Source organism: Pithys albifrons, chromosome 6, assembly GCF_047495875.1.
Source record: "Pithys albifrons albifrons isolate INPA30051 chromosome 6, PitAlb_v1, whole genome shotgun sequence".
Classification (NCBI taxonomy): Eukaryota; Metazoa; Chordata; class Aves; order Passeriformes; family Thamnophilidae; genus Pithys; species Pithys albifrons.
Genome location: NC_092463.1, coordinates 18824095 through 18836455, shown reverse-complemented (window position 1 = coordinate 18836455; position 12361 = coordinate 18824095).

The following is a 12361-nucleotide window of genomic DNA, read 5'->3' as shown; positions in this document are numbered from 1 at the left end:
AGAGGCATCAACATACTGTTACTGAAGATCTAGGACTCTGTGCATGTAAAATACACTTCCAGTCAACAATGAGTTTTGTATTTATTTTCTAGCACTCAGAAAATAACTCATTACCAGTGAGATGATGCTCCAGTAGCTCAATTCAGTAGTGGTAGCAACTCAGCCATACCTGAGATCTACAATGAGACAGATACACAGGTGTTATAGAAACAAGGCAATATCAAACATTAATTGCTCGACAAAATAGTGAAAAATGAAAAGAAATTTATTCACACTGTTTTACGAACCCCTCATCATAAATTCTTCTCATAATGTTCACATTTCTGTTGGCAGGTTACCACATGATAGGTGTTACACAACATATTTATATCAGTGTCTGAAGGGGGGAAAAAACCCAACAAATAAACAAACAAACAGAAAAGAAAACCAATTCTTGACTTCAAAATTCATTTAATTGCAAAACTGAACTTGTTTCATATTGAGGTTTTGCATTACTGTCTTCTGTGAAGAGTGTAGCATTAGCTGTTAAAATTCTAGGCTTTGAAAATATCTATTGTTGATATAAATAGGGATGAAAGAAAATTTTCTGATGAAAGAAAACATTCATGTCATCAAATTAAAAAAAAAAAGAGTGGTATCACAGTGTAAATGACCAACTATCCCATTTTAACATTCCCTTCCAGTGTGGTAATAAAAATGCCCAGTGAATAGTCCTAAGATATTCATGTGTAGATATTTGTTTTTACAAAGTATTTAACGTATATTTAAAGTAGCCATCCCCTAGAAAAAAATAATTACAAGGTCTTAATTTGTAAAATAAATTATTCATTGTAGATTGTTTCTCCAGATGAAATTTCCACTTTGAATTACTGATTTCATTCTTTCTTAATCTCCCACATTCTTTTCTTCCCTCCCTGAAAAAAGTTGTCTTCCTTTTTGCAGAAGAAAATATATAAAGTCAAGATTTTTTACTATCCAATGTACCAATTTGAAAAAGAAACAAAAGAATGTATTTTTAAAACAATAAATTTCCAGTATGTTTACCCCTTGCATAAATAAACAGAACTAGAGTTTGCAAGAAATATTAAAGTTAATTTAAATTGCAAATCTGACCTTATTAAAATGGCTTTGCAGAGAGCTATAAACAAACAGTATGTGAGCTGGTAATGTAGCCAAAATAACAGAAGACATTCTCAACTAGCATTATAATTAAAGTAAAAAAATACTGTTTTCGCAGTTCTGAAAAATCTCAGACTGGATGGAGGAGTGTGGAAAATGTTTTAAGGAAATCTCAGGGTTGGGGGGGGGGGGGAAGTATTGCAACTCGATTTCTCCTTTAAGCATTCTTGCAACATTTACTCTCAAAATCAAAATAAATTCTGATTATTAAGCACTTACTAATTTAATGTGTTTTGAATACTTTTCTCCTACAACCACTATATTGCCTCTAAAGTTTGAGGTGCAACCACTAAGATTTACTGCATCTTCTGTGAGAATAAAAATGGAGCAATTAAGACTGTGCTTGTATCTGCAATGGATGTGGAGAGCTAATAAATTTCAAAATTAAAAGCCAACAGATAAGCTGGGCCACTTTCTTGGTTTACAGAAAATCTATACCTGAAGGTCTATTTAAACCAGTGTGTTGTTAGCAAGTAAATTGTTTCCTCTTACAAAAATAATACAGGCTGCAGAAGACCAGGAAAATTAGATGGAGCTGAGGAGAAACTCAACAGGATATTTCTACCACCCCAGTATTCTTCCATGATTATGGGTCTTTGGTACAGACACATGGCTCTTGGTAAGTGTAAAGGACTACTAGCTCTCTGTGTGTAGGTGTTTTCTCATCACAAATGCACCTTTAGTAATGCTTATGTCAGAATGGTTTGGGCATTTATTTCACTGAAATTGGTGAAAAATAAATTTGTTTTAATGTAATTAAGCTAGTTACTTATATGTATTGGCAAGAGTACCTTCTCATTTGGATTCAGTGCTTTCAAACACAAAATAGCTGAGGATGATTTTACTGATCAAAAACAGTAAACCGAATACTAAAACAGACAGTGATCCTTTAAGGCCACTTTAGGCAGGGATGCAAAGCAGAGGTTCTCTTTCTTTGAGTATCTATGTGGGAATCCTTAGGATTTCATAAGGTTAGGTTTGACTGTCGTTGCTTTCCTATTTAAATGGAGCATATAGGGAGGAAAAATCAGTATACAGATTCAAACTGCTGTTTCTCATGGTTTCACAAGCACAAACCTTCTAAAGCTCTACAGCAAGCAGAAACACACATTTCTTCAATATCTAGACCTGTGCCTGAAAAGCACCTCATAGTCTCTGATGAAAACTTTTCAGTCCTTCTTACTGTAGCAAAAGCATCACAGAAATTCTTCAGTGCTTTCTGCATTTGCATGAACTAAGTCCAAAAGCAAAACAAGAAAAGATGAATCAGAACAAGATAACCAAAGTATTGCAAATCTTAAGAAAATTGTCAGACCTGACACAGATTCTGGATTAGGCTTGTGGCAGGTCTGTCTGTTTGCAAAGAAATTTCCAAAATTATTTTCTTTATATGCCACAGGACTCTGAACAACAGTAACTTGTTTGTGTGGATCACTCTTTTTACAGGGTAGTTATTTTGGCTAAAAGTATCCCAGCTTCAGTCATCAGCTCTATTTACCACTGAATTGACAAATGAGCCATTTCCCACCAAAACAAAGAGGCAGGATAGAGCAGGAAGGCAGTGTGATAAAAGCTGTAGGGTTGCAAAGAAATTATTTTATGCAGGTAAGGTGGATTTTTTTCCTAGTAACCTTGTGGATTTAAGTTTCAAATCCTCTATCAGCCACATGCGAATCCCAGACAAGATTCTATGGATATGATGAAAATGTATTTGCTTTCTCTAGTCCCTATATACAGAACTTGGATCTACTTCAACTAAGCCTGGAGTCTAATCTCTCTGTGAGAGGCTCCAGCTGAATGGCGAGCGACCGAGCACTGGCCAGTTCCACCCTGCAGTTCCTCGGGACTGTTTCTCAGGCCCCTTCATCTATGCTCTTTTCTACCGCACTGATAGCTGTGCTATGACAAGTTTGCTCAAAGGCTGTGGGCTCTCAGGCTGCATCATCTTGTGGTTACTTCCAGCATAAAACCAAAAGGAATCACAGTTTGATAAGATTCATTATCTGTATAACAGTATACCAAAATCAAACAAAGTTCCTGAGTGCTAACAGTGAATTCAAAAATTTGAGTATCCACCATGTGACAAAGGAGCTGAGACTCCTGCCTAGTTCCTTGTACTTTAAAGTCTGTCAGGGTTTTCCTCCCCATCTGAAAAAGTCTTCAGTTCCTGATGGCATCTGAACAGATACAGACTCATTTTTAGATCAAGAATAAAGCAAAAATAATTATAGGTTAGAACAGACACTCCCCCTTCCCCCAATCCTGTGATTGAGAAAGGAGAGAGCAGCAAAAGTACACCAGTGCCAGACATGCAGGAATGCGATTCATGTGGGGATAGATCCAGGGACTGGAATGGAGAGAAAATGTAATCTGAGCCAAATCCTCAGCCAAGGAAGTGCTACCTACATCTGTATCATTGTTATGAGGGAAATGCAGCCTAAGAGAGTATTTTTCATACCAAAGCAGATGGAATGACTGTGATAGAAGATAATGTTTCAGGGGATGACAATACTAAAAGAAAACATCACACATCTTTAGTTCTCTTTCTTTCATACTTTTTGTTGCTGCATGTTACCAGATGAATATGAAGTAGTCCAAGCAGCACCATTAAATACACAGCTAAAATTAATTCCAGCTTTTTGAGTGGGGAAAAAAAATGATTCAAAATTAGGACTACAGGTATTGCAGATGTATGGAAGGTATATGAAGTAGACCACCATATCAGTGCAAATGTATGAATTCTAGTTCAGTTTCCCAATAAAGCTGATCTCATTCTAGACTGGAGAATTTTTCACATGGGAAAAAGGGAAGATAGATGTCCCCGGGCTGGTAACTTCAACTGATTGTTTCCATTTGTCAGTGTGAAAATCAGTCAAACAGCAACAAAAGATTTCCTTTTCACGGTTTTCCTGCAGCTGAAAAATTACTCCTTCTTCCAAGCAGGATGTCCAACAGATTAAAAGAGAGTATAAAGTTTCCCTCAGTCACAGATAACATTTATATTGCTAACTATCAGAGCAGAGAGCCCATTTTCTGAGCCATTACAGGCTATAGAGGGGGACTACACACATCATGATTAGGGTAATGTGAATTAGGCCCTATGACGGTTATCAGTGAGGTCAGGAAGAAAGAGGAAGATGCTGAAGTCAGGGTCTCAGGGGTGAGAAACTCCTGAACAGTGATTTCATTTTCAGATTCCCAGATCCAAAGTCCTTCCTCAGCTCTGTCCCCAAGCTCCCTCCTCAACCTACAACTAGGGTTTCTGCTCTACCTGCACTTAGATCAGAGCGCAGCCCCACAGCACTCTTTCTGAGAGTCACAGGCAGTTCATAGGTGAAATCATGCTGCATAGCTCTGACTGGAGCACGTTTTATAAGAATACCAAGTAGGTGAGTAATCAGTCACTTGAAAGAAATAAGGCAATGGAGAATGTTTAGAGATTCAGAATTGTAGTTTAAAGCTATAATTACTTGTGCCCTGGGCATGGAAAATGAATTATTGCCTTCCTCTTTGCAGCAGTTTTTTTATACCTATTAGGAGACAGCTACACACTAATTTTTTTTCCTCACAACTCATGTTTTTTTAGATTTTTGATTATTCTCATTGCTGTTCAATTACATCCACATATTTCTTTGCAAACATACAATTTACACTAATAATAGTCAGCAGCTGGGATGACCAAATCCTTCAAACTGAAGAAAGAGAACAGCTCTCAAGACTGAATTTGCTACTTAGACTACAGGTTTTAAGAGAAGGAACTGTTTCTACTGCCGACAGGTATAACAATACATAAGAAATTTCTCGTACTCTATTTTTGAACTATTCCATAAAATGATTCATCTAAAGCAGAGAGACACACGAGAACTCTGCAAATAAGAAAAAAACACCTGTGAGATATTTTACTTAGAGCAAAATGAAGAGAAAAGAGAACAGAACACAACACAACACAACATTGCAGCTGGAAGGGGCCTTCACAATCACCTAGTCTAGGTCTCTAACTAATTCAGGGCTGACCAAAAGTTAATTATTAAGGGCATTGTCCAAATGCCTCTTATAGACTGTCAGGCTTAGGGCATCGAACACCTGAATTATGGAAACAATGGTACCCATACTTTAGACTGATGATATAAGGTCTGTTTGCAAGAAGAAACAACCCCCTAAAGCACTTGATGCCTGCACAGCCCAATGTGTCGTCTCACAGCTCTAGAAATGAAAGCTCATTGCCTGAACACAAAGTGCTACATACAGATGTATCCTGAAGATACATTTAAAACCTGTCTCTAATTTCTAAAGCTGTTATCACCCCTGCTATTCTAAGCCTTTCCCCACAATGCATTGACTGGCTCTGAGGCAAGATGAGTGAAACCAGCTGTACTGTTTGCCCTGCATACCAGTACAGCTTCTGTGACAAAAACACTGCAAGCACTATCAAAACAGACATCTCTGAGCACCTCTCATGCCATGTACTGTCTGTCCTACAAGCTTATATGTATTTGCAGAGATCCAGAGGAGTCAGCAAAACATTGTGCTTCCTCCCCAGTGCTTCCCTCCTCTCCTTAGTTTTATTAATAATAGTAATTCACTGTGAGCATGTACAAGTACACAGGTTAGAAAACCTCTGAGGGTAATCTCTGCAGAGAAGTTAATTTTTTGGATGATATTATAAACTGAACTATATTCTTTATTCTTATTAAGCTACAAATCATCTACCTACATACTCCTTTCCTACTCTGCAACCTCCTTCATGCCCCTACACCCAGACTGACTGACACCAGAACTGAAGGGAAGGAACAAAATCACACTTCAAAATAAAATCAGAAAGTGCATTGCCTTGCTGCAAAGCACATTTTGCAGAGAGCAATGAAAGCAATTTTGAGCACAGGCAACAAAAAAAAGAAAAAAACCTAAATCATGGGAGTGAAATGTAAATATTCGTCAATGGGAAATAATATAAATGACATGCCAAAAATGAGCTGAAAAAATTATGTTCAGAAGCAGCCACATGCAATAACTCTGACCTTTTCTCTGTTCCTGCATTAGGTAATTAACAGGTCAGAAAAACCAAGTAACACATGAAGGAAGCATTGCAATGCTCTCAGATCTTTGTTTCTTACTTCATGGGGTTGTCTGAATTCAGCCAGAAAGAAAATGCGTCTTTACTATGAAGCTGATTATCAGTTCTTAATAAAACTGGAGACATACTGAAGGTACAGCACACATATACTGTATAGCAGTTAAAATGTCGTGTAGATTGTTATAGAAACACATCGATATTTGGGTCGAAACTTTTAGAAAACCCACAGGATTGCTAGCAAAAAGCAACAATCGTAATGTCCTTACATCTCGAGAGCTGAATTAAGTATGAATACCCCAAGACAACCATTTGACATCAAAGAAAGGATGCTCATCTGTAAAAGGGCACAGACCAGTAAGGAGACTTTTATTTGAGTCCCCCCAAGTAGCAGGACAGAAAGTCCTGATGCCTTGTGACTAGCAAAGCAAAATGTGACAGTTGAAAGATACTTTGGGGTAAAAAAATTGTTGGAAGACTGATGGAGATAGACTTAGACAAGCACTAAATATAAGGCAAATAGAGTTACTGTTTGATTAATAAAGCAACAGCTCAGGCCCTGAAATAAAGCCAAGCTGTCACACGCTCATTTTGTGGAGTAAAACTGACTCAATAATAGCCTCAGGGGGCTGCAGAGTTCAGTGAGGAGTAAGACACTGGGACAGACTGACCCAGGGGTCTGTCTGGCAGTGAACCTACAGTCAGCTCAGATTTGATGGTCAGTAGGAGGATGAGTAGGACATGATGTTGCTCTTCACAAGGAGTATGCAAAAAAGGTTAGTACTAAGCACTGTTTTAATAGAGGGAGAACTAAGAGGTGTGGATTTGATGTTTCTGAGTAAAGAGCCATGCAGAGAAGCTTCCTTTGGAAGAACCAGTGGGAATTTCAGGCACTGAGAGGTAAACGTTTCACAAGCCCATTGGGCAAATATTTGAAAGAATAATGACACAATAAATGTGGCATTTTATAGCCTCAGCTAATGAGCAGGCTTTGGCACCCACAGCTCTAATATAATTGAAAAGTAGAGCATTACTTAACCTATTTCTCATCAATGTAGGTGTTTCATCCTCAAGGCTTAGTTTAATCTCTTTCCCTCACTTATTCCACTTGTGATCTGCCAAGAGTATTTCCCCCTTGCTAGGCTACTGAATTCTGTCATCTGTAAAAAGCAGGACTATTAATTGGAATAACTCTCTCTGGGATTTACTCCTCCTGTTCTTTGTTTTGATGGGTAAACACCAAGTCCGACTGACTTTCCTCCCTCTCTTCTGAGGCGATATTAAACACATGCACTGCTTTTACAAGACCTATGAAAAGTAAAAACATATATATTTTCATATGGGTTTAGCAATAGTCCTATCTAGAATAAAAACAGATAACTATTTAGAATAGATAGGCTAAAGAAGGTGACAAAAGAGCAGGGCATCAGTCTGATTGACAAGGACTGAGGTGCTGTCCTTTGTCAGGTCTGCATGAGTTGTGGATGATCAACCTATACTTTTGATTAATCCTACGAATAACTCCTGAATCAAATTTGACCAAGTTTTTCAAAGCTCTCACGATTTCCCTCTCACTCTGATACCACAGAGTAGAACAGCAGTTGCTGGTTGCTTCATTCCTGTGAAAGGGACATCAAAAACACTCTTGAGAAAGAGTGTCTTGATGTCAAAATCATGAAAATGAAGAACTCTTCATTAGAGAACCAGACCTTACCTCTATAATTACAGCTGTTCTGGAACTGCTCAAGCCCTGCTCATCCCCTCCTTAGCCCTTTCCTTGAATGAAATCTCCAGCCAAACCAGAAAACCTAATCTTAATGTTCTGAACATTGACAGAGGTGGAAAAGAAATTTAGGGCAAATACTCTTTTTTTTCTTGATAAAAACATTTGAGTTGTTTCTGCCCTCAGATAATGATATGAAAAACAGGAGAAACCTTATCCTGCAGGTCACCCTTACAGTCCTCTGTGCTGAGTCACCTGCTCTGCCATGAAAAGCAAGTGAGATTGTTTCACTCTGAAGCAGGTGGGTTGTTTCTCCAGTGCGGAATGAAACATCAGAAAAAATATAGTGCATATCAAAGTTGACCAGTACTCTGTATGATATGGGTCCTGCTTTCTACACGCATCACTGGAACACAACCACACCACAACAATGAAGATAGTATACCAGTAACCAAAACTCAGGGCAGATTGGCAGGGCACAGTGAACATTATTACAGGTTACAGGGCTCACAGCCTTAGTGTTGCAAACAATCAAGCCTTATCTCATACCAAATCTGACAGACAGTTACTGAGGAGGTGCCATGCATCCTGACATCACAGTGCACCTGATACATGGGCCAGTGACAGAAATCTCCAGCTCAGTGGCTTACAGCATCCTGAGTTTAACTCAGAGGTCTCCTGTCCAAGTTCTGGACAGCTTATGAAGACTAATGAGCTCAGGGGCCCCAGCTGTTAGTGCTCTGGACACAGTCTGAGATAATCAAAAGTACTTGGTTTCACCCTCAGATGACACCAACAGCTGTCACAGGAGGAACTATGGTTGTGCTGCACTATACAGGAAAAGCCTTTCTACCACTGTCCAGGGAAAAATGACACTCCTGTAAATATACATAGTTATTTTGAAGTCTGTTTTAGATAATTAACACAATGTCCAAAGAACCCATTTCACTGAGTAAAGTACATTCCAGAAAGCATACTGCTCCAAAGAACCCATTCCCGCAAAAGTCAAGATTAGGAGCAGGAAATATAGTCACATCAGCAGAATCAAGGCAAAAGGGATTTACTGTTATGCACAAAACCTGTGGCCAAGACCAGCTGCTTTGAGACCTGTCAGTCTAACATTTGAGACACAAGACGCTACTCTTTTTGCAAGCCCAGCCCTGACCAACTTTCAGCTTGATTTTGAGCCTTTCATTTCTGTTCACTTTCACTGCTAAAAGTAGCACTGATTCTCCCAGGAGGAGGAAAATATTTCTTTGCCTCTCTGAAGTGCCATGGCAATTAACATGAGTATAACTTTTTAGGAAGCTACAGAAATGGAGGGCACTGTAGAAGTTCGAAGCAGTATTATTATATGGCTCAGAAAATGATACAATATGCTGACAGAAATTATGCAGTATACTGCTTAATAAACTTACAGCCAGCATAGTAAAGACTCTGTCAGTAATAAACTCCTTTCCCAGTTGACTGCAGACCTGTGTTGCTAAAAATTATCACCCCTTTGCAGGTCCTATAGCTTTCCACCTCCATACTCAGTAAAATAGTACACCAATGACATTGGCAACCATTTTATTTATTATCTACTGTAACAAAAAATACAAATAATTGACCTTGGGCTTACTCCTAAATTGATACATTAAAAAAAGTAATAAGATTTTATGCACACTTAGGTGTATATATTTACATTCAAGTGAGTACACCATCAATACGTGGAACTGCCTATATTTAATGTCTTGGAGGTAGCCTTTATTCCCCTTTACATTTCTCTTCCTTGCTGCCCCAGATGTAAGTTACACTATGTCTTATTGTAGAATCATCTGGGCAATCTGTTCTTATCTCCCTGCCTGGCCTGCAAAGTAATCAACACACATCCAGAAGGCTTAAAAATAATATGGAACTACAATAAAGGATTAGTTGATATTTGTTCATTTTTAGCATGATGTCAGTTTTTTCCTGTTATTTTAGGAAGTAGCATGAATTATGTATTTGTGCATATGGGTGACTGGGGAGAATAAACACACCACCAGACACATGCCATTAGCCAGTAATATTCATGTGACCATTTTGAAAGGCTTCTGATTTACTTCCTGTTAGGCATAAATGATCTGGACATCGATTATCTCATCAAAAGCATCATCTTGTCCACTCGGCTGTCAGCACTTTCTAAATGGAGAACAACACAGTCAGAGTAATTTGTAAATAACAGAGTGAAAGCTGTTAATGTAAACAGATCAATGGACAAACGCAAAAAGAGAATGAGGCCTCTTGAGAGATTACTCAAAAAAAAGAGTTATTAGAATTCATTAAAGGAGCATTACTAGTTTACCAGCTTTAACTATCACTTCATAGCAGATGATGGATTTCAGAAGATGTGTCTCAGTAGTCTGAGCACAACATATTTGAAGTATTTGAATGCCTACAAACTACTGATTTGAATCCAGGCATGAGCATAACCTTTTGTCCTTTAATAGATGATAGACCACATATCAGGATGTTTACCGAATGCAGATAAGACTTAGAAATCAGTGTCCCCTGTCAGGATAATAACAATCATATAATAGTTTTCTCTAAAGGTAAAGAATTAGTCAACAGTGTCCTTGGCCAATCTTCTCAAGTCCAGCATGAGGATGCTATGCCCAACTCATATTTTTCTGCTCATTGCAAAGCTGTGGAGAGTGGCTTTTTATTTCACATATACCACACATTTCTGTTTCTGCATAGTCTCTTGTGTTGTCACACTGATCAGAAAGCTTAGTGCAGACCATGAAAGCTACAGAATCTGCCTTTCCATTACTAACATCATTAATGGAGAGTTACTTTGTTATTCATATCCAAATCAAAATATGACCCAGAAGCCAAATTCAGCTGAATTCTAAAATACATCCACAGTCAAAAACAGACACCCACAGAAACTGTGGGGATGGGGAGGAGTGGGGTGGGAGGGGGAGAAGGAAGCCCTGAGGACTCTCTGACACTAGGGCTGGGTACTCTAATCTCCACAAATAATTTCTATTTCAAAGATTGTTGGTACTGTGCGATTTTCAGAGACTACAGAAGGGTAAGACAACAGAGTGCTTGTCATGGGTGGGACATCCAGATTTAAGAGAAAGCTGCTGTCTGCTCCTTTTCATTTAAACTCAGTGGGGCAGATGGTGCTGACCCTACCCATAACTAGTCAAATGAGTGCCAGATTATGCCTAGTCAGACTGCATCAGTGGGGACTACAATTCATTACTGAGTTCCAACTGTGCAGCTAGAAAGATACTATCAACAATGCTAGAGACATAAATCTTTACCTGAATCCTACCAAAAGTTTTAACCATCATCCTGATGAGATTCTTCATTTTGCATTTTTTATGAAAGAGCAATGTGACTTGACTTGGAACTAATTTAGAGAAAAATTATTGTGTGAAATACACAAAGTCTAAGACCAGCCTGGTTCCTTCTTGCACTAAAATTTGCTTATGAATCCTTAAAATAATGCAAAAAAATAAAGCAGAGCTGAGCAAGTTATTTGCAATGGATAGAATGAAGAGGAAAGTGCTCTTCCAGCACAATAATGTCTCAAGAACAATACAGATTCATCATACAGTGGGAAACATCTAAATTCTTTTGATATATGTACAGTGCTGTTACCCTGTGACATGTCTTCGAAGAATGTGATGACCAAATGCCACAAGGCCTTCTCAGAAATGCAGCATAGACCTAATAAATACATAAATAATCCAACATTCCCTTGACATTTATTGACTTCCCAGGGGCTCATGGAATATGAAAGACTGGAATTTTAAGCAGTGTTGCCTTGTGTAGTTGAAAGGCAAAAGATGGAAGGACTTTGTTTACCCGTAGTCTGAGATGCAAAGAGAATATAAGATGCTGAAAGTGGGAGGAGAGGAAGTAGCTACTGAGCTTGTTCTGAAACCAGAGGTAATATGGGTACAGATCTCTCATACAAGAGAGCAGAGCACCCATAAATTAAATCTTACCTGTGACAGTAAACTAGGATTGGTGTTAATATTCATATTCCATAAAAGCAGCACAGTTCAGGATGACTTCTCATGTCACAGTACCTGAGATTTCTCCCTTGTCCACTCTATTAAAATATAGATAGTGCTAGAATCATTCAGTGCAGAACCAGCAAACACAGGCTTTCCCCTTCACTACTCAACACGCCGCTCAATACAACCCCTCCATATCAGACAGTGGTAAAAGGGAAAACATATTTTGTCATTATTCAGGTATTTAGTCTTTCTACAGGATGCCTCAAAGTGTGGTTTATGAAGATATTCCAATTGGAACAGAAGGAATGTACTGAGGAGGATTTTATGAAGCAAAACTAGCTTTATTGGTGATAGCTGGTCCAATATGCTGTTTTCTTAAATTGTATT